This window comes from Xenopus laevis, chromosome 7L, assembly GCF_017654675.1.
Source record: "Xenopus laevis strain J_2021 chromosome 7L, Xenopus_laevis_v10.1, whole genome shotgun sequence".
NCBI lineage: Eukaryota > Metazoa > Chordata > Amphibia > Anura > Pipidae > Xenopus > Xenopus laevis.
In genome coordinates this window covers 26,772,413-26,797,133 of record NC_054383.1, presented here as the reverse complement: position 1 = coordinate 26,797,133, position 24,721 = coordinate 26,772,413, and positions in this window count along the sequence as shown.

Here is a 24,721-nt window from a genome sequence, read left to right as displayed (position 1 = left end):
GTTTCCTGGGTTTCCTGTCTGCTATTTTGAGACTAATCTTGTTCCTGTTTTTTGCCGACCTCTTGCCTGGACTTTGGACTTTGCTGATTATTCTGCCTGCCCTTGAACCCTTGCCTGGACTTTGGTTATTCTTCTGGTTTACCCCTGTTGGACACCGCGACCTTGACTCCCTTGTGGGCTTCCTCCTTGATCCTGACAACCTCCCTGGTGGGAGCATCCCGGCTCCTTGACAATTAAGCTTTAAACTCACATTTTGATAAATCTTATGTCATTAAAGAGTTTAAACTCAGCTAATAAAGATTAATCTAAGCAATTGTAAGATAAGGGTATGCAAACCAATTTAATTTATTGCAGGCACTATAACTTTATTAATGCTGAATGATGAAAATGCTCAAATGTAAAGCTATGATCCACCTTATGCCTGTAGGGGAAACATGTAGACTGTAGAGGATCAGTCTGGTGTCCTATCCAATGCAAGATTAAAGCATGAGGACAAAGAATATGAAGCTACAGGGTGGGCACATCCTCATACAACAAGATAAAGGGGAAAAGCTTCCCCTCAAGCCAAGCTTGGTGCAAGTACTTGACAATAGTCATATGACCAGGTATATGGAATACCCACAGAGTATGAAAAACCTTTAAATAAAAAACATTGCAAGGTATAAGATTTTTACTTTTAGGAAAGTAACAGTCTGCCAATGACATGGAATGTAGGTTTTCCATGTTACGCTACAGGAAAAAAGAATGCTACCTAAAGCATCAAGTTACCCTTTATCATCATTTATTAAGCACTAGCAAGTTACACAGCATTTTATATTAATTTATAACATACAGGGTTTAAAAATAATTTAAGAGTGACAGAATAGAAATAGGATCAGAGGGCCCTGCAACCAGAACTTACATTCTAAAGGGGTTATGGAACATTATGAGGTTATGGAACATTTGATACATGAGGAAGAGTAAAACAATTGGTGCTTTTTGATAAGTTGATTTCCAGAGCAGAGTGTTCCAGAGACAGACATAAGCAAGTCTTAAGCTTCCCATAGAAGCGACGATTCTTCTTGCCGAACGACCGATTTTAGGGAAGCCAGACCAATTGTCGGTCCCAGTGCAATCTCTCTATGTTTGCAGGGCCAAGCAGGCAGCTCCCCTTTGTTTTCCTGGTAAATTGGTCTTTTTAGTTGATGGTAAATTCGTACGATCGTTCTGAGAAGATCGTGGTCTCACGATCAGGATCTGATCTTTTAAAAATCTCAACATCTATGGCCAGCTTAACAGTCAGCAATGGGATGAAATGATAAGTGGGAAAGAGAGGGGAAGGTCAGAAGGAGAGTATAGGTTGCTTGAAGGAGTGTATTGTGATATCAGAGCTGACATATAGGGATGGGCTAGTCCAAAAGACTATGTTTTACTAGAGAAGTAGAGTAGAGTGAAAACAGATGGCCTAAGGCAGAGCCTTGAAGAACTCCAATGCCAGCTGGGCAAAACATTGCTAGAAAGAGTGGGTGGTCAACTGTGCAAAGAATAGTGACCACTAGATTTTGCCAGGAGAAGACCATTGCTTACTATGAGAGCAATTTCTGTTCAGTGTGTTGGACAGAGGCAAGATTGCAAGGAATTGAAGTTTGAGTGAGTAATTTGAAGTGCACCAGTATGGAGCCAAAAGGAAGCAAGGGTAAGCTTTGGCAATTCATCATAACCCACCTTCTGCAGTCACAAACAGGCATAAGCTACTAAAATAGGTTGTTTTTTGGTTATTCTACCTATTTGCCACCCTTACATTTCCTTCCAGTAATCTGTACAAAACATATGATTTACAAAAAACCCTTTCAATGAATTCATCCATCTTTTCTTAGTTGGCTTGAGTTTATAGATATGTTATTGAGTACATTAACACTATTTGAAATGCAGTATGTTTCTTAGCTAACACATAAATCCATTAAGAAGTCCCACATCCATTCCTGATAAATGTTCTTACCTATTATCACCCTAATTAGCACAAGGAACATCAACACAAAGAAAATTAATGGGACAAAATGACATTGCTCCTAAACCAAAAAGCCCTTTGAAACATTACAAGATATCTGTAAGTATTTCCCAAAGCCTGATAGAATGTTAATGCTTGTGATTTGAAGGAGGCTGAGACCATTTCTGTGCAGGGAAGGCTGAATGAAAATCCCCAAGCTTGAACAACAATTTGGATGCAGTATCATATTTCCCAATTTGCATTACTTCTTGGAAACATTTGAAAACATATTTTGTATTGATATATTGGTATATGTAAATGTTGTAACAAGCAATTTAATGCACAGCAGCATGTATTTTACTGTTAAATTCTCTTAGGTATTGGCAATAGTGAATTTAACTATAATAACAGCAATCTGCCTTTTGGAATACAGAGGAATTTCTGTGTGGTCAGTCTATTACAGTCCTGTAATTGGGCAGAGAATAAAGTCAATGTCATACACACACAGTTTCCTCTGCTGGCAAAAGACCTATAACCACCAAAGCAGACTGTCACCAAAGTGATGTCAGCCGCCTTTAATGTACATGAGAGCTTTTGGGCGAAAATCCACCCTTAGTGCATAGTGATAAGCAGTTGCCATTAATGTTGACATTCCCTCTAATTTATATTTAGTGCACGCGTATGCAAACAAGGGATGCACCGAATCCAGAATTCGGCCTATTTCAGCAGGATTCGGCCTGAATCCTTCTGCCCGTCCAAACCGAATCTGAATCCTAATTTGCATATGAAAAATAAGGGGCTGGGAGGGACATTGCATGACTTTTTTGTCACAAAACAAGGAAGTAAAAAAGGTTTTCCCCTTCCCATCCCTAATTAGCATATGCAAATTAGGATTCGGTTCGGTATTCGGCTGAATCTTTCGCAAAGGTTCGGCCGAATCCAAAACAGTGGATTTGGTGCATCCCTAATGCAAACAGTGTGTGCAAAGGAGTGGGTGGCTCAGAAAACGTACAGTCTTTGCATGCACATCTTTGGGGTAACATTGCTGGGGTCAGCCCAGGCTGAGCTGGCCAGATGCCCTAGGCAACCCGGCCAACAACTGTGCTCCCTGCCCAACCCCCCCCCCATTTGTGTGCAAACATGCCTTGACTAGCGAGTGGAGGTGTTTACCATGCATTTACGGGGACAAGGGCCTTTACTAGGGCGTAGGCAGAGAGAAGAGGTATGTGCCCACCCAGCACCCCCACCACCACCATTGAGCCCTAATTACGTGCCTCTTCTCTCTAGTTTTAGCCCTGGCTGGGGGTATCAGCCATTCCACTGTTGGCAAAAATTAGACATTTACCTAAGGCCAATGTCACATGTGGCACTTTCTCCATTTTGCTGGATGGTAACTAATTGGAGCTTTCTCTGCTGTTATATTAACATCTAAGTGGAAGATTCATTAAAGGAAAACTAAAAGTATAATCGTTGGGGATGGCACCACACAGATATTATAATCACTTATCTGATGCCCTGGGTCAGTGCTCCTGTTAGCAGAAAACTGCACTGGCCTAGGGTATTTGGTGAAGCATGATGTTTCTCTATAGCAGTGGCTTAATGAAGAAGGAGAAACCAACTAATCCATCTCATATGGCCATGATCTTTTTTCTTAATTGAGAATAAGGTATGCTGTAGGACTTAAAAGCAACAACAGCAGCTCAGCCATATTCCGGGGAGGTTTATTCATGAAATTTGAATTTCGGATTCTAGAGTTTTTGTAAGTCAAATAAACTCAAAACCTTACCAAACTCAAATGTTTGCTTATTATTTAAAAATATAAATCTATAAACCTCTAATAAAATCTTGAAAAATACTTGAATGCATCACATTCATATTCTAGTCATCATTTTCAACGGGTCTACAAACTCTCAAATTGAAAAAAATCAATAATATATATTTTATATTCATCTAGAACAACTCCCATTGACTTCTTCATGAAGTTTTAGCTTTTAGATGCCGATGTTTCATGGTCGAGTTTGGAGAATCTTTTGCACTTAATAAATACTGAACATTTGAGTTTTGTAAACCCTAATTTGAATACTTTTAGGGCAAAAAAATAAAAAATTCAAACATTGATAAATCAAACCCATCATGGACTATCTGCCTAGATAAGTTGGCAGTAGGAGTTCAAATGAAACTAACATAATAGTTCTATGCAAATTAAAAAATATGCTTATGTATACATATAAAAGAAAATAATTTAATCTTAAACCAAGGGGTTGATGCTATGATAAGAAACATTTAAAATATTTTAATTTAAAAATGTAAAGTTGCACAAAAAAAGCAATATATTTTCATAAATGATCAGAGTTTCCAACACTTAACATTTGAGCTCTGGCTCAAGATTTTTTTCTTTTAAATATTGGCTGCATGGTAGCAATTAGTTAAGAAGTCCCCTACCTCTTAACTAATACACACACACACTATATCTTTAATAGACATGATTGATTATGTTTATAGTGGCACTGCATGCAGCTAATTATACATTCATGTCAGCCTTAAGACATTTAAGGGAATGCTAGTGTTTAGATGCAGATCAATATGTCTGCAACATTTTAATGTAATGAAAAGCAGGGAAATCAATCAAAATTACCAATTTAAATTTTGTTTTGTATCAAATAGCTGTTCAACCCTTAACCACTCTATAATGCATTTATTTTAATTTGCTCAAGTTCCCATCAGCTCTATTCTTCTGATGAGCATTGCAGGGAATACACACAATGCAAGCACACTTTTATAGGTGCATCTGTATACAGTATCCTCCATATTGTGAGATGTCCGAGTGTCTTGAGTATTTAATAAATCCTCCACTGCCCCGTTGCCACCTCATTTATTGTAAACAAATATCTGTTGTAGATTTAAGAGCAAATTCTTAATGCACGGATAGGAGGCTGGCAAGTCCTTCAGGCAAGGAGTTGTTTGGGAGAAAACAGGACAGATTGGAGTGAGACATAGTGGGTAGGGAAGCAGGACCGATGCAGGGTAGAAACAGGACCAATGCAGAAGAGGAACAAGGTATGACGGATTAAAAACCGGTTTAGGACTGGACTTGGAGCAACAACAAGGGTGGGTGAGAGCAAAGAAGAGCTAAGAGCAAACCACTAGTAGCTCAGGCCACTATTACCCTAAGGGCAGAGACACATGCTGTTATTTTGGGAGATTATAACAGCGTGGTGACTAATCTCCCCGAACTGCCTTTCTGCTGGCAGGATGGCACTCGGAACGCTTTGTTTTCCGAAGTCGCCCAAAGTTGCCTCACGAGGAAACTTTGGGCGACTTTGGAAAGCCAAAGTGATTTAAGTGCCATCCTGCTGGCGATTTACATTCTAACTGGTGGGAAGGCAGTTCGAGGAGATTAGTTGCCCGAAGAAGAATCGATTTGTCGATGGGTGACTAATCTCCCAAAATAGCAGCGTGTGTCTCTGCCCTTGAGTTTAGACAAGAAAATTAGGTAAAGGGAGTACTTAAATAGGGAACCGACCAGCCTAAGTGGCTGGTCTCCAATAACCAGGAGGTTCTTGCCTCAAAATTCGGCAGATCAGTTTAATAGGCTCATGGTCTTTAAGAAATGCAAGCTTTACTCTATTTATATAATATCTGCAATCTGTAAACCTGTTATCCAGAAAGCTCCAAATTTCAGAAGAACCATCTCCTATAGACTCCATCTTAATCAAATATTCCAAATTTTTAAAAATGATTTCCTTTTTCTATGTGATAATAAACATTACCTTGTATTTGATTCAAACAAAGATATTGCTTATTGGAAGCAAAACCAGCCTATATAGTTTATTTAGGGGGTTATTTAGCAAGAGATGAATTTAGAGTTCATGTTAGTTTTTTTAAAACTCCCATAAACTCCCATGAACTCAAAATTCGACCAACGCCAATTTATTACAAAAAATAAAAAATCTAATTTTTGAATCTTGGGTGAATGGGATTGACCTGCAAACTTGAATCTAATTCTATTCAATTTTTTTCTCTGAAATAAATTACATTTTCGGGAAGGCTGCAAACAACTCCAAATTGATCCCAGGACGTTCCCCATAGGTTAAAACAGCAATTGTTCTTCCACTCTATGGTGCAGAATACTTTGAGGTTTTGAAGTTCTTTATAAAAATTAAAAATACAATTTAGAAAATTAAAGTCATATTCAGTCTTCTAGCTAAGTCTACAAGAAGAGGTAAAAAATACAATGAACAAAGAATATAGAATACTGGATTATTCTAGCACAAGATAGTACAGGTAAATTCTGTAGGAATGTATGGATATGGAAATGTCTTGCAGTAATAATGACATATGTTTAACAACTGACTTATTGGGTAATGTTTTCATAGGGTGATGTCACTGATGCTTTGCCTGTGCCAAGGTATATTGCTTCTTTACTGTACTAGTCAAAGGATGGTTAGAAGTCTAAATTATGCTGATCTATACTAGAAAAACATTTTAATGAGAGCATAGGTTCTTAATTTGTATGTATTCTGCTTGATACCTGTAGCACCAGGGAACAAAATCATGATGTGTGTTCTTTTCACGTCATTGTGTATATATGTGGCTAAGTGTGAATATCTTTGTGCACGTGTGTGATCTTTGTGCCCATGAACTATATTTTTACATATTTAATATACAGTATTGGATTACTGCAAAAAAATGGTAATTGGAAAACCACAATACTTAAGCGGGGAGTTGCTTATTTTTCAGATCATTTCACTTTTTGGTTACTTTTTTATATCATACATAAAAAAGGCATTTTACATTTCTTTATGATGCTTTATGAACAAGAGAGCTAGAATATAATTTATTAAAGCAGGAAAGCAAAGCTTCATAGGCCTCAAAGTACACAAGGTTGATAAATTGCTTAGGAGTTGTATTATGAGCAGTGATTTAACCTACTGTCCAGATATCATTTTTATTATTTACTGATATTCAACCAACATGAACTATACGAAAAGGCCCATTTATGAATGATGGATAATACTTGGTAAATAAATCCAGATTGTTTCAGATTTACCATGATGCTTTTGAATGAGTTTTCTAACTCAGAATTTTTTTCCCGAGAAATGCAGCCCTACACATAGATCATATAATACACAAGAGCCATATATATGCTGTAAATTATATTTTTATAATAAACAAGAGCCATGAATATCCTGTAAATGATATCCATATAAACGGTGATTATTGATGTAATCAATTATAATACACAAAAGCCATGAATATCCTGTAAATTATATCCTTATAAACGGCGAGTTCTGATGTCATCAGTTATAAATGGTGAGTTCTGATGTAATTTCAGTCACATGACTCACTGAAACTTGTGTATTATAATAAATAAATTACCCCCAGTTGCAAAATATGAGGATATTAGAAGTTACCTCGGAGTTCCATGACCTGTATAAAAGCACTCGGCCTTCGGCCTCGTGTTTTTATATGGTCATGAAACTCCTCGGTAACTAATAATATCCTTATATTTTACAAGAGGGGGTACTTTATTCACTATATAATCGGTGCTTAGTGACTTAAATGTGTGTATTATAATAAATAAAGCACCCCTGTTGTAAAATATGAGGATATTATAAGTCCCCATGGAGTTCTGTGACCTTTATAAAAGCACTCAGCCTTCGGCCTTTTATATGGCCATGGAACGCCTCAGTGACTAATAATATCCTTATAATACTCAAGAGTCATGAATATACTGCAAATTATATCCTTATAAACGGTGCTTAGTGATGTCATTAGTTATAAATCAAGAGTTTAGTGATGTAATTTCTGTCACAAGACTCACTGAAACTTGTGTATTATAATAAATAAAGTACCCCCTGTTGCAAAATATGAGGATATTAGAAGTCACCTCTGAGTTCCATGACCTGTATATTTATATGGTCATGGAACTCCTCTGTAACTTATAATATCCTTATATTTTACATTATTGATTATATATTTTACAATAGGGGGTACTACATTCACTATATAAACAGTGCTTAGTGATATCATCAATCAATGCTCAGTGATTCAATTCCTGTCACTTGACTCACTTAAACCTGTGTATTATAATAAAGAAACCACTGTTGTAAACTATATGGATATTAAAAGTCACTTTGGAGTGCTATGACCTTCATAAAAGCACAAAGCCCAATGGTCATGCAACTCCTAGGTTACTTATAATGTCCTCATATTTTACAATAGGGGGTACTTTATCTGCTATATAATACACAAAAGCCATGAATATCCTGTAAATTATATCCTTATAAACGGTGAGTTCTGATGTCATCAGTTATAAACGGTGAGTTCTGATGTCATTTCTGTCACATGACTCACTGAAATTTGTGTATTATAATAAATAAAGTACCCCCAGTTGCAAAATATGAGGATATTAGAAGTTACCTCGGAGTTCCATGACCTGTATAAAAACACTCGGCCTTTGGCCTCGTGTTTTTATATGGTCATGAAACTCCTCGGTAACTTATAATATCCTTATATTTTACAAGAGGGGGTACTTTATTCACTATATAAATGGTGTTAGTGACCCTATCCGTTTTAGTTGGTACTTACAGATGTAATTTGTGTCACGTGACTCACTGACACTTGTGTATTACAAAAAATAATTCATCCCCCATTGCAAAACATTAGGATTTTAGAAGCCACCTCTGAGTTTCTCTTCCTGTAAAACAATATTCGGCCTTTTGCCTCTATACGTTCATGGAATTCCATGGTGAGTTGTAATGGCCATGAAAAACCTATAAATGATATGCTTATAAACGGTGCTTATTGATGTCATCAGTTATAATCGGAGCTTAGTGATGCATTTTCTGTCACATTACTCACTGAAGCTTGTGTAAAATAATAAATAAAATAACACCTGTTGCAAAATATGAGGATATTAGAGGTTCCATGACCTTTAAAAAAATACTCGGCCTTGTGTTTTTATATGGTCATGGAACTCCTTGGTAACTTATAACAAGAGGGGCTACTTTATTCACTATACATTTTATATATATAGGGGGTACATTATCCTCGAAATTATTGAATGAACAGCTGTAAGGCCAATCATACAGTATATATAATCCTATTAAACTGAATTCTACTTTGCATATGCAAATTAGTGGTGGGAAGGGGAAAACATTTTTTACTTCCTTGTTTTGTGACAAAATGTCATGCATATGCAAAATAGGATTCGGATAGGCCGGGCAGAAGGATTCGGCCAAATACGAATTCTGATGAAAAAAAGACAAATCCCGCACCTAATCCTGGATTTAGTGGATCCCTAATATTTAACAATAAACATAGGAACATAAGAAAGATCAGACAGAAGACTAGCTATACTTTGCCACTACTGTTCAATCATTATCAGATTAAATATATCGTAACACATATTTTTTTTATAGTTAAATGACCAAAATAGGGATGCACCGAATCCAGGATTTGGCCTTTTTTAGCAGGATTCGAATCCTAATTTGCATATTCAAATTATGGGCTGGGAGGGAAATCGCGTGACTTTTTGTCAGAAAACAAGGAAGTACAAAATGTTTTCCCCTTCCCACCCCTAATTTGCATATGCAAATTAGGGTTCGGATTCGGTATTCAGCCAAATCTTTCGCAAAGGATTCAGGGGTTCGGCTGAATCCAAAATAGTGGATTCGGTGCATCCCTAGACCAAAATGTTAAAACCTGCCTAATCAATGTAATGGCAGATATCCATGGTAGGAGTTAAGACTCACATCCATAAATTTGCACAAAACATCGGGGCAAATTCACTAACCGTCGAAAATTCGCCAACGATGGCTTCGCGCAGATCGCAACACTTCACCAGGCGTAAATTTGCCTAGACAACGCTAATTCACGAAGATCTGAAGTTACGCACAGGGTACTGAACGCTGGCGAAGTTGAGCTAGCAAAAATACACTCAGCAGTTCGAAGTTACGATAGCGTTGGCTAATTTGCAAACAGCATGCAATTAAAGTACAATGGCCGTATATGTTGCAGCAAATACATTACACTACACAAGGCCAGGGAACCTTAATAAAATTATATAGAGGTATTATATTGCCCTACACATGTGCCCACAGTTTAGTTTAGGTGCCATATGTTATCAAATTTAAGGGGGAAGGAGGGTACCCCAAAACATTTTTTCGATCTTTTTCAGCCTATCACCCTGTAAAAAGGAAAAGACGCCAGCGTTTTTTGGGACTTAGAAAAATTAGGTGCACACATTTTTTTGAAAAGTTAAAAGTCCATAATTTTATTGATCACATTTAAAAACAGGCCAATGTTTAGGTCTCCTTCTAAGACTTTTATCAAGACCTATATATAATAGCCCTACTTGTCAGCGCAGTTAAGTCCATGATGCCACCATGCTGCATCCCATTAACTTCAGTGGACACCACTAATGTAGGTGGTTTATGGTTGCATACCCCAACTTAAAGAATCATGAAGCAATTCCAATTTAAGCCAATAATTTATAGTCTGGAAAGTGCTAATAAAATGAATAAGCTTAGCAGATACCATGCCTATTATCAAAACAACAAGTTTAACACGATTTTCCCATTAAAGTAGAACATATTTTTAATTGTCTGTGTCAAATATCAAAAAATATGAAATCCTACATTATGATGCATGATTAAAATTAAGCAAACTATTTTTCTTCTAGAACATGGCAGTAGGACAAAAAAAAGTGATTAATCAATATATGTATTTCTTTTTCATGTGGAATCAAATGACAAAATACTTTAGGGTGTAGCTACATTGTAGGCCTTGCAGTTTAAGAACATTTAGAATGGAAATAGTTCTTAATTTCACAGCCAGCCTATGGCAACAGCTGTGAGAGTACTTATTTGTTAAAAATGATCTTTCAAGCAGACACCTGAAAAAAAATCTACCAGGATAGACACATTACTTCATTTAAAAGACCCCCAGATGTAAAAGTATAGGAAATGGAATGCGAGGCATGCAAGCTGCAATCTATCTCATGGTGGTATGAAAATTCTTTAAGATAAACTTGTGGGGGCAGCAGACCTGCTATACTGTTCTAGTAGTTAAGTTCTTGGCATCTTCTTTAATTATGTGCTATAAAGTCTTGGAATAAAAATTATGGTCAGTATTGCAGCTTTCTGAAGACTAATTTGAACGAAAGAAAGTAAATGTCTTATCTAATGAAAGTGAGCAGAAAGCAAGACCTTTCTCCTGCTTATTCAGAATTTGTAAACATTTGCTGCTCTAAGTTTTGCAGGGATGACCCACAGGTCTGAAGCATTTACTTAACACAATTAGAAACATTCTATGAATATATACGGTATAGTTTTGCAATGGTACTCCATCTGCTTTCCCCAGCCATACTGCCTGGAGGGAGTTGTAGTTTAACCACAGCTGAAAAGCTGTAGGTCCCCCACCCTTTATAATTACAGGAGGAGGAATATTTTGCAGTCTGGAAAGTGCTAATAAAATGAATATGCTTGGTGGATACCATGTCTAGTATCAAAATATAACAAGAATTTTTTTCTCATTAAAGTAGAAATAATTTTAAATTGTTGGGACTCCATAAATATTAAAATGAGGCATGCTTTAAAACAAAGAAAATACTTTACATTGCAAATGATTTTGGCTTAAATGTGAAATTAATGAAAGGCCAGACACAGAACAGTGTAAAAAAAAACGAGTGCCCACATTTATTTTAATTTATAAAAAAGGCCTGGGAGTCACAGAGAAGGAGAAACATCCGAAACATGCCTCATTTAACCCTTGCCTGACACAGAATGTAGGACCTACAGCGTTGGCTGTCAAGGACCTGACTGCCAATTGCTGTCGATTCTACATTTTTTGGTTCTTCTTTGTTCTATGGGGTGGCCAGTGACTAAAGGTTACATAAAAAAAAACATTTAGTAACTTGTAAAGAGACCTAAGCACTTTTACAGCTATCTGGCTTTCTATTCTGCAGACACGATTTCTAATGTTGCTATAATTTAAGACATCTTCGACACATTTTCCAGTTCAGCAAAACCAACTCCTGCCTGGTTCTACGGTAAGAGAAGCTAGCAGCAAGTAGTGCTTTAATACAAATCTTCTAATATGAGTGTGAAAGACAGTGACTGTGTGTGTGTCTTTTGGGTAAACACTAAAAATGTAGAGCTGTGGAGCAATATAAAAAAATCTTGAAAACAACTAAAGTAGGGACATAAAACTGGATCTAAATACAATTGGATACTAAGTGGAAAATAAGGGGCCAAAAAATGGGTGTGCCTTGCGCTGCTCAGCTGCACAACGTGCCAAATTTTTAAAAGTGATTTCCTTTTTCTTTGTAATCAAACAGTTCCTTGTATTTGATCCAAACTTAGATATTATTAATCACTATTGTTAGAAAAACCAGCCTATTGGGCTTATTTAGGGGCAGATTTATTAAGGTTCGAATTGGAAATTAAAATTTACGAGTTGCATTATTGGTCAAAACACACAAATTCGAGTTGGGAACAATCGAAACTCAAATTTAAATTTGAGATTTATCATACCTGGACCCTGGAAACAATTCAAATTTGCCTATTCACCACCTAAAACCGACCAATTTCATGTTTTCGGGTAGCTAATATTCTCTCAAGTTTTAGACATTTGAAATTTTTCTTAAATAACCTCCCAGTCAAATTGTGAGTATATTGAATTTATTAGAGTAAAAAACAATTCGAACTTTGATAAATGGGCCTTTTAATGTTTTTCATGATTTTCTAGTAGACATAGGGACATATTTATCATGGGGTCGAATTTCGAATTTGAAAAACTTCGAAATTCAAATTCAAAAAGACCAACTGAAATTAAGTTGAAGGTTTTTTTTGGCTGAATAGGTCCGTTTTCGATCAAATAGGTCCGTATTTGGCCGAATTAGAATCGTACGAATCAGTGTAATAGTGCATTTGATCGAATTCAAATCTAAGTTCCCCCCCAAAAAAACTTTGATTTTTTAAAGTCCACCAATTGACTCCAAATAGGTTCTAGGAGGTCCCCCATAGGCTAAAACAGCAATTTGGCAGGTTTTATATGGCGAGTGGTCTAAGTTGAATTTATAAACAGACAGTACATGATAAATTTCGATATTGAAATTTTTTTCAAATTCAAATCGAATTGAATTCCCTAGTCGAAGTGCACAAAAAATAGCTCGAAATTCAAATTTTTTCAATTCGAAAATTCACCTCGACCTTTGATAAATCTGCCCCATAAGTTACGAAGAAAAAAAATTACAGAAAGATCCATTATCCAGAAAGCCCCAGGTCCCAAGCATTCTGGATAACAGGTCCCATACCTGCTATGTTGGTGCTGTGTAAAGAATTATAAGTAGATCCGCTGCTCAGACAACTGTAATGCTTTTCATTTGAATGCAGTCTTTATAGAAAATAGACTTATGCCTTGCCTGACATGAAAGAAGCATGACGCCAAATCTCTAAAGTTCTCAAAAAGGGTCCCTGTGAATTTATCAACAATAAAAAGAACATATCATCTCTGGAGTGATTTTATGAAGATTGGAATTTGCATGTTTTATGATTGGGATTTAGGTGCTGTGATATATGTGTCCTTGTAAGATAATCCTATCATCTATTGTGCTCTAAATTAAAAAGGCAACCCTCTAAAGGATCCATCAAAACGCAACAGGGTAGCACTCTGCTTGTCCGAATAAGTACCGATGATAATTTTATTTTATTGTTATGTTTTTGTAGTGTTTTGCAATGCTAAAATTTATAGCACGATTAACAAGTCATATGTTTTACATTTGCCTGTAAAGTATTACCATTGTAGTAAGCAGAACACTTAACCCCAACAGCCGTCTAGAGACAAGTAGGATACAGCAGACAGGAATCCCTATGTATTTATTCATAATAATAAAAATGTAACAAAAACAATTTATCAGTTATACTGTGAAGACAAAAATGGTGCAAGAATATCTGCACAAGTTTCACTCTTTCGTTGGGTGTTGTTTGTTGTTAAAAGGTAGAAATGAAGATAAGGAAAAAATTTTAGGTGTCTTGGGGGAGGGGGCTTTGGTCAGATTTGGAGACACGTAGATAAATGGACAGGTTTGGCGTCCCAACAGCTTGAACTTCTGGCTAATACAACATCTGTGTGACAGAAGCATATTCATGGCTGCTGTTTTTTGAAAGTATGATTTGCCATTTAATGGTATGAGGCATCAAGCATGAATTCATTAGGCACAGTGATGTCTCAATACAGTTCTCATTCGTCTAGCCATGAAAGGCTTAGGCATAAGTCTAATTTCCTGAGAGAACGCGTGTCTTTCAGTGAGTATGTATTTACAATGGATGTCATGACGGCTACCATGCTGCAAGAATAATTAGTCTCCGTAAAAGGAATTGCGTTACAATGATAGAACTGAAGAACACTTGCATTTTCAGGACAGATTCTTCATAATCTCCCTCATAAATCATAATCTTCCTTGCTATAGTAAACAAAAACCAGTTTACCTAAACAATTATATACAGTAGAACCTCAGTTTTCCAGGGGACTGAGTCAAAATGGCATAAATTATAGGAAACGTAAAATACAGGAAAGAAAAGAAATGAATTTTACCTGTGTGGGACCGGGGGGAAATGCTGTAGATTCCGGGAAAAACGTAAAACATGGTGTTCTACTGTAGAACTGTAGTCAGAGACAATTTACAGGAATAAAATCTAGCAGAGGTATTTTCTAAGGTGGATAAAGGAATTCTAATGAGACTAGTTCCTAAGAATAAACCCAACCTCTCCCAAATTATAATTATACATTTTTTAAAATTATCTACAGTTTGTCTACAGTAAGTTTGTATGGTAAGTTTAAAGACTACCAAGAACAGAAATGAATAGAAAAGAATTTATGCCAGCTTCACATGCGGTCTCCATCTGCCATCTCCCCAGAGGGACCTAAAGGATGGTAGTTAAGTTACAATGATATAGAACTGAAGAATATTTGCATTTACATTTTCAGGACAGATTCTTCATAATCTTCCTCATTGACTAATAGATCATAATCTTACTTGTTTTAGTAAACAAAAACATGTTTAGCTAAATATTTATATACAGTAGAACCTCCCTTTTACAGGGGACTGTGTCAAATGGCATAAATTATAGTAAAAGTAAAATTGTAAAACCTGGGGGTTCTACTGTAGAACTATAGTCCGAGACTATTTCCAAGAATGACATATAGCAGAGGTATTTTCTAAGGTGGATGAAGAAATTCTAATGAGACTAGTTCCAAAGAATAAGTCCAACCTCTCCCAAATTATATTTTTTTTAAAATTAGCTACAAAAGTTTGTATGGTATGTTTAAAGGCTACCAAGGACAGAAATGTATAGAAATGTGTATGCCAGCTTCAGAAGCTGTGGGACTGCCACCTCTACAGAGGGGCCTAAAGGATGGTAGTTGAACGTCAAACAGGAAAATATTTTGACTGGTAAAGTTCCTGTTTTGAATACTCTTCATCAAGGTGTTTTGAATACTCTACTTCAAGGTGACTACTATGACCATGTGCAAAGGGGGCCTCAACAAATGTTGGACTGTAATGTAGTGATTTTTCAAATGTCCAGTGGTCTACATTCTGTTCTATGATCCTCCTTATCTCCTGTATTGGTCAGTATCTGTATATAATCTGTGTTTAAATTGGATGTTTATCTTTTGTAAAGTCTTACAATTGGGGTAGGACTTTGCAAAAAAAGTTGTTTTCCCATTGCAATTAATTAAAAAGTGGCTTCTTTATTTATTAAAATGAAGCATTTACCAAGTTGTGCTTCAGACCTGATAAAGAGATCAGCGGTGGGCAGAAGAGTTAAGCGCTACTGAGCACGCATGGCCCATCTTCAATCCTACCACAAATCGATCAGGTTGGCTGACAACATATTTGTAAAATAATTGCACATGAACAGAAGGGCTTTACCAGGCACTGTCTTTACTCCATTGCCAAATTCTGCATGTGGGTAATGGACCAAGGGGGCCAAGACTCCCATCCTCCAGGATGGAAGTGGCTATTTTAACTATTTAAATATGAAGAAAATGTTAAAAAAAACTATTGTAATTGGTAAAGTTCTCCTTTAGCCCTACCACTATGGTAGGACTTTGCAAACAGTAAATATCCCCCTAATTTAAACATCCAACTGCAAATTACAATGCTGCAGAATATGTTAGTGCTTATAAAATCTTTTGTTAAAAATAAATAAATTATACAATGTGTCTAAGTCGCCTTTTAAGCTCCGATATTATCTTTTTTTTCAAAGTCAGTAAAATTGCTATCTTAATAAATTGGTGCCTGCCAGAACATAAAACACGTGGAAGGTTATTATAAAATTCCCTTAAGACATAGATGTACTGGCTCAGCTTCACTCACCAACATCCTTAATGAGATTAGGTTGAGTAAATTGGGGGCACTTGAATTGCCTTTCTGGCAGGGGTGAACCAAAGTTAAACTTTGAAAGGGTTTAGTATGGGCACAATGCTAGTGAAAGTAATGCTAGTCCAAAACTTTCATTTGCTTTATGTCTGAAAAATGAACCTCCCTTCTCAAAATGTAGTTCCAATTTGCTAATTATTAATTATCTGAAGTCATTTAAGATTAATAACCAGTCAATCCAAGGCCTAATTCATGCTACATTATCTTGTTCCCTGTACACAAAGGCTGCCCAAATGGTTTTACTGGAGCAAGCTGTATAACCACAGTTTTCTGCCTGTTATATATCTCATGGCCAACCAATATTTTAATGTAGGTTCAACCATTGATCCTCATTTATGTCTTACTGCACTTGCTTTTACTAGTGATACAGCTGATCCTGTAAACGTGACCATAGACAGGTAATATCGTACAAAACAGATTTTCGTACAATATTCGGTGCGTGTATGGTGGGAAAAGAGCCGACCAATATAGGCAGAAGACTTGGATATCGGCTCGCCTTTGAAGGCACCCAAACATCGGCCATTGTTAGCTTTGAATTGTCAGATACAGATAGAATTCTATTGTTTCTAGCTGTATATCTGACAATTCAGCTCGTGTGTATTGAAACAAACTATCGTAATTGTTACATCTATGGCCACCTTAACACTACCCATCCGTCCTGCTCCTCTTTCAAAGGGTAGGGAAGTCATCTGAAGGCAGATCCCACACAGTAGTGCAACTGTCCCTGCTTCCACTATCTGCTACATAATAGCATGAAGGAAAGGTGAAGCAGGAATTATCACTCTGTAGGCTTTTCAGCAAATATCTGGAAGGCCACATATACTATGATAACCAGGGCCACAAGCAAGCACTTTTGGTCAGTGAAGGATGGCAATGTATATCACAGGTAAGGGACTGGTTATCCAGAATTCTCGGGACCTGGGGGTTTCTGGATAAGAGAAATACCCAAACTAACTGAGCAAATGTTAAATGGCGCTGTTAGCTAGTCAGAGGCAGGTACATTCAAGTCAGATTTCTCAACAGCTGCTGCCATTGTCAAGCCAAACATACCACATACTTATTTATTCCTAAAACTGCAACCACATAATAACATGTTTTTCCACCAATGGTACTTTTTCTCCCAAGGGAACAATTCCTTTATTCTGCTTGAAACCAACAGTTAAATAGGATAGTTATGGCTGTAACAAATGTATTGAAAGATCTGTGTTGAATCTGCTCTCTGTTTAGTTTTTAATGGTTACATATCCCTGGAATCACCTGCAGGCTGCTTGCTACCACCACACCCAAGGATCCACCTATTCTTCTAGATTGAAGACTGTCATTTATTTGGACTGTTCTGTATAATATGGTTATCTGATCATGTTGGTTGCTGATATTATTTGTTTTAGGAAGATTGACGTGATTGACTGTGTAAATACATGGGGGGATGATTTACTAATATACAGGTTTGAGGCATAATGCTTGGACCTGGGATTTTCTAGATAAGGGATCTCTCCATAATTTGGATCGACATACTGGGAGGCACATTTATCAAGGGTCGAATTTCAAATTCATGTGAGTCTTTAAAACCTCCCATAAACTCCCATGAACTCGAAATTCTACCGAAAATGTATTAATAAAATCGAATTTTTAAAAGTAGGATGAATAGAATCAACCCAAAAACCCAAATTTGAATTTAAAAAACTTGGTTCAAGTTTTTTTTCTACAAAAAAAGCTTGAATGTCTGGAAGGCTTCAAAAAACTCCAAATTGATCCCTGGACGTCTCCCATTGAATTAATCAGCAATTCAGCAGGGTTTATTTGGCGAATATTCGAATTAGAGTTCTTAAAGGGGTGGTTCACCTTCAAACAACTAGTTGTTTTCAGATAGATCAGAAAAAACAACTTTTTCCAATGACTTTCTATTCTCTATGTGTGACCATTTTTCTAATATTAAAGTGTCATTTTTCATCTTCTGAAGCAGCCCTGGGAGGGGGTCGTCGACCCTGTAAACTGTTCTAAATGGATACATTTAGTTAACACATTTCTTATCTTTGTCCCTGCTGAGCAGAATCTCTGGGTTTCATTATAGGCAGCTGTTAGAATTGATACAATAGTTGCTAATACTCCAGAGATGCTGCTGAGAAATGTATCAACTAAATGTTGCAAAATTGTACCAGTTTAGAGTCTGAATGTGAATTACTGAGCTGCCGAACTGAAATCAGAGACACGTACATTCAACTTTAAACTTAGATTTTGGAAAAACAGTAAAAAAGAAATAATGGAAAGTCATTGAAAAAAGTCTTTATTTCTGGGGAAGAATCTAAAAACAACTGAATTGAAAAAAGTGTTTGGAAGGTGAACAATCTCTTTAAAGGGCCAGAGTATGATAAAGATCGAAAATCTAATTCAATTTTTTTTTAAAAACTCCCTAGTCGAATTTGACAGTTTTGACCATAAAATAACTCAAAAATTAGAATTTTCAATTCGACCCTTGATTGCCCCATTGTCTGCTAAAAATCATTTAAACATGAAAAAAACTCAACAGGATTGTTTTGCCACCAATATGGATTCATGAAGCTTAGTTAGAATCAAGTACCTGCTACTGTTTTATTTTTTTCTGCATTGCCGTTATATTTTGTTAGGTGGTGGTATAGACGAGTCTCATTGTATGTAGCGATCCGTTAAACATTATCTAGTCCCATCCCAAATCCTTTCCGAATTTTAAGCCTGAGGCCATTTAAACGACCAGTGACATAAAAAAATTTTTTTAAAAAAAATTTGTTTGTATAGAACAAAAAAAACTCCAAGCCATATTGTAATGTAACTGTAAAATCGCAAAGTCTTTATTAAAAAATAACTTACCGAAACTCTGCTTGCGCTCCTCTTCAGAAAAGCTGACAGGGCGACAATCCATCATGTGGCGCTCGATTTCTCCTCCCTGGCTATCTCCTATAGAAGGCAGGGAGGAGAAATCAAGCACCGCACGATGGAACATCGCTTTTTCTAGGAGTAGGAGCGCAAGTGGAGTTTCAGTTAGTTATGTTTTAATAAAGAACATGCGATTTTAAAGTTACATATGTCTTGGTGTTTTTTTTTTTTCTTTCTCTACAAAAAAATTACGTTACTGGTCTTTTAAGAGACTTTACAGATTTAATTTCCAAGGAAAATAACCTGGAATTAATCATGGAGGCCCATTTACTAACAATCAAATTTCAAATTCTTCTACAAATCTCAAAAAAATTGTGGTTTTCTAATTAAAAAAAAAAAAAAAGCTCTAAAAATTCAAAGATTTATGAAGTGCAAAAACTATGAAAACCACTATTTTAGAGGTCCTATAGAAGCTGCACTGATCCTACTGGACCGCTTTAAAGCAATTCGGGCTTAGAATTTTTCATGTTTTTTTTGCCGCTAGCAATTGCCTGAAAAACTAGAATTTCTAATAGTTTTAGAGGTATTTGTATTTTTTAGGTCAGCTTTATTTTCTGTTTGTACTTTTTATATTCAGATTTAAATAAATCTCATGACATTTGTAGTTTCAGAATTTTTGAATTTAGTCGTGGTTTCAAAAACCTCTAAAATCCGACCTTTGATTTATAGGCCACAAAGTGTTTCCAGGTGGATGTATGCTGCCATGAAAACACCACATATAGCAGTAAAAGTTGCAAAAATTTTGAAAAAATAAAACAAAACAACTTGTCAGACTTATTAAAACAGGACACCCACATACTGTAAATAATACCCAGGCTTGAGAAAGAACAGAGTAATGCTCCAAAGGTCTTATATGTGAATTCTAACTATAATAAATTCTGAGTGCTGAAAATATGGTGCCAAATTTTATATTATAATAGCCATCACACTGCTCTGCATATCAAAGCCAGAAAAATGAAAACAAACTATTCCATATGATGTCATTGCTGTGAAATGATCACAATCTCTGCAAATGATGTATTTAAACGGTCTCATTTCTTTTTGGCTGGGTTGAGGGGAATACTCTCTTTTATTTGCTTTTGTTTGGGTCACCTCGTGTGCCTTCTCAACATGACAGAGGAAGGCACCAATTCAGAAGTAATTTTTGTCCTTCCTGAAAAACTGATACAAATTTAATTTCCATATTGAGAACTTGATATGCCTCTAAATGTATAAGGCCACCTTTGCCAGCGCCTAAACCCGAACAAGGGGGTTGGGGCATATAGCATTGGTGATGGAGCAGTGGTGACAGAGGCAGACACAATGAAGTAGGCGGAGTTATGACACCGGGGCGGGGTTATTGCATCACTTAGATGCAACTGGCTGGATTTCCATCCAGTTTTCTCCAAGTTGTAAACCGGACAGAACGTTTTGATGTCCAGTTCAAAACCACACTGGTGGCAACCCTTGTTCTTATCTATACTCTGCCTGATGAGTAAGTCCAATCCTGTAATTACAGTAATGGGATCCAGGACTGGAAAATAGGCCCTGCCATTTCTACTACACAGAGGCCCAAATAACCCCCACCAGCCCACTTAAAGGAGAACTAAACTCTAAAAATGAAAAGGGATAAAAATGCCATGTTTTATATACTGCACTTATTGCACCAGCCTAAAGTTTCCGCATTTCAATAGCAGCAATGATCCAGGACTTCAAACTTGTCACAGGGGGTCACCATCTTGGAAGGTGTCTGCGACACTCACATGCTCAGTGGGCTCTGAGCAGCTGTTGAGAAGCTAAGCTTAGGGGTCGTCGCAAATTATCAAGCAGAAAATAAGGTTCCCCTGTAATATAAGCTGATGCTACAGGGCTGATTATTAAATTCCAAAGCTAATTGCACTTGTTTTGTCCAGTGTCATGTAGTAATTATCCATATTAATTACTGTGACATTTCTATTTTATTTGTACTGTATATTTTGAGTCAGTCCTTAAATGAATTGTTGAGTGTAAAAATAAAAACTGGGTAAATAGATAGGCTGTGCAAAATAAAACATGTTTCTAATATAGTTAGCTAGCCAAAAATGTAATGTATAAAGGCTGGAGTGATTTGATGTATAACATGTCAGTCAGAACACTACTTCCTGCTTTTCAGCTCTCTTGGTTTACACTGACTAGTTACCCTGGATACCAGGCAGTAACCAATCAGAGACTTGAGGGGGCCACATGGGTCATATCTGTTGCTTTTGAATCTGAGCTGAATGATGAGGGTCAATTACAAACTCACTGAACAGAAATGTACCATGTGGCCCCCCTTCAAGTCGCTGACTAACTCAGAGTTATAGAGCTGAAAAGCAGGAAGTTGGATTCTGGCTGTTTTATTAGACATCTGTTCACTCCAGCCTTTATATATTTTACATTTTTGGCTAACTAACTATATTAGAAACATTTTTTATTTTGCACAGCCTATCTATTTACCCAGTTTTTATTTTCACACTGAACTGTTGCTTTAAGCTCAGTAACTGACAGCACCATGGATCATGTGCAGTGAATCAGCAGAAAAGAAGATGGGGAACTACTGTGGCATCTTTGGAGACACAGATCTTCCCTGCTAAAGGGCTTTGGTTGCCTGGGGTTGGTACAGAAGCTCAATACATAATGTATAAAATTTCTAGCCTACTTCTTGAGATTAACTTTCCTTGTCCTTTAAAGGAAAACTATACCCCCAAAATGAACACTTAAGCAACAGATAGTTCATATTATATTAAGTGGCATATTAAAGAATCTTACAAAACTGGAATATATATTTAAGTAAATATTGCCCTTTTACATCTCTTGCCTTGAGCCACCATTTCGTGATGGTCTGTGTGCTGCCTCAGAGATCACCTGACCAGAAATACTTCAACTCTAACTGTAACAGGAAGAAGTGTGGAAGCAAAAGACACAACTCTGTCTGTTAATTGGCTCATGTGACCTAAAATGTATGGTTTGTTGGTATGTTTGTGAGTACAGTGAATCGTACGATCCCAGGGGGCGGCCCTTATTTTTTAAAATGGCAATTTTCTATTTATGATTACCCAATGGCACATACTACTAGAAAAGTATATTATTATGAAAATGGTTTATTTACATTAAGCAGGGTTTTACATATGAGCTGTTTTATGCAATATCTTTTTATAGAGACCTACATTGTTTGGGGGGTATAGTTTTCCTTTAAGGGCAGAGACACACATAGAGATTCGGGAAGATTAGTTGCCCGGAAACAAATCGCCTCTGCTTCGGGTGACTAATCTCCCCGAACTGCCTTCCCGCCGGCTAGAATCGAAATCACCGGGATGTCACTCTGCCTTGCCAGCCCGGGCCTGATGGGATCTATTATACAGAAATCGGTTATCCAGAAAGCTCTGAAATACAGCAATGACAATTGGTAAAAAACAGTTTCTTATTTTTGATTGATTTGCTCTTTTTTTGTTGTTCCTGTAATAAGAAATTAACTACACTTGATAATTTATTGGCCAGATTAGTGTTTGGTTTCCAGAAGGCTCAAAACTGAACAGAAACTTGAGACCCGAACAGGACTTAGAAAAACCAAACTGTTCGGGTCAAAACCAAACAGGTGGCAACCCTAATTAGGCCTCCAAGCACACCTTTATCTTGGGAGATCCAGTGCTTTTGTGGGACACACTAAATCTATTATTTTTTTTAATTTAGCTGAATACTGAATCATCCAAAAAGATTAGGCCAAACACAGAACTGAATTGGAACCCTTGCATTGCTTATTCAAATTTGAGATAAATCAACATTTTATCACGTTCAGTCCAGATGATGTTAAAGATCACAGTTTTCACTGCAAAAACTAAAGTGTTCCTCCTTGTCCAGGAAAGAGTACGTTATGGTAAACGATACAGTAAACTATACCATGTACTTATTATTTGTCGCTTTTATAATCACTGAAGTAATTATATACGTTTATAAATTAAATAATAAATACTGATACAGGGTATGTGATTTTTTTTTTTGCCTTAACAATATGAATTTCTAAACAAATTTCTAGTATATATTGATCAAAGATTTCCAGTGGGTTAAAGCTATTTGTAAATGTAATTGGAATTGAAAGTAGTGTTTGTTCTTGGGTCTGACTCCTAAAACAATGTAATAGGAGTCAGTTTTCCTCTAAGTCTTTTAATCAGCTAATCGGCTGGCTAGCAATGTTGTTTCAGTAGTCAGAGCCAGAAGTGCAGAGAATATAAACAGCCAAATAGATACTGCTTTCAATAGCAATTACATTTACAAATTACTTTAAAACCATTGAAAATGTTTAATTACTGCATACTGGAAAGTTGCTTATGATCACATTTTCTTTCATTATAAAACAAACAGTTTTTGGGCAGAGAAACCCCTTTCATCTTTTTTTTCTTATCAAAATATCACACAAAAGATTATGATTCTTCTTGCTCTATTGCTGGATATACCAATCAGAATCCACTAGATACCAGCAAGTACATTATATGCAACTGTTAGATACAAACCTCATCCCATTTTCTATCAACTATATACTTTGTGAGCAGTGTTATGTATATCTCATTTTTTGTAAAACAATGTCATCCTAACTCACATCCACGAATTTAACTTATTTTTTTTTAAAAATCAGCTTGAAAAAGTTGGAGTGGGAAAAGGCTTGACAAAATCATTTAACAATTTTTCCAATTTGTCCCAATTGTACAATTTTTTTGAGTTGTCGCCTGAAAACCACAACTTTTAAGGATTATAGTAGGAAAACCAGCACAGATAGGGTTGCAACCTTTTGGCCCATCCAACTCTGGGCAGGGGAGGGGTCGTGCCATTGGGGGGCGGAGCTATTGGCGAATCGCCTCTTTAATCAAATGGAATCCTGTCCGGTTTTCCTAATTTGGAAACCAGGCAGGCAGTTTTGAGCCAGACAGCCCTTCAAAAGAACTGGGCTGTCCAGGTCAAAACTGGACAGGTGTCAACCCTAAGCACAGATCACATCATCTTTAAATTGTAAAAGGGACATCTGCCATTGACTTCTACATGACCTCAACAGGTTTTAGCTGGAGTATTTTCAGATTTGGACTTTTAGCAGCTTTGGGGTATAATAAATCTCTAAAAATTTGAATTTTTTTCTCTAAGAATCCAGTTGTGATACATCTTGTATGTAAAAACAAAACAACTAAATGGAAGCATACAGAAATATCTATAAAGCGACAGAAAGAAAAATTAAGTATAACTTGAAAAATAACACTTAAATAAGCATTCAATAGGCAAGGGGGTTTATTTAAGGAAAGCAAACAGGTGCACCTTTGGTATTTGCAGATTTAAAAGCCACACTATGGGGGTTATTTATCAAAGGTCACATTTTAGAGTTTTTTTATACCTCGAATGAACTCACAACTCGAATG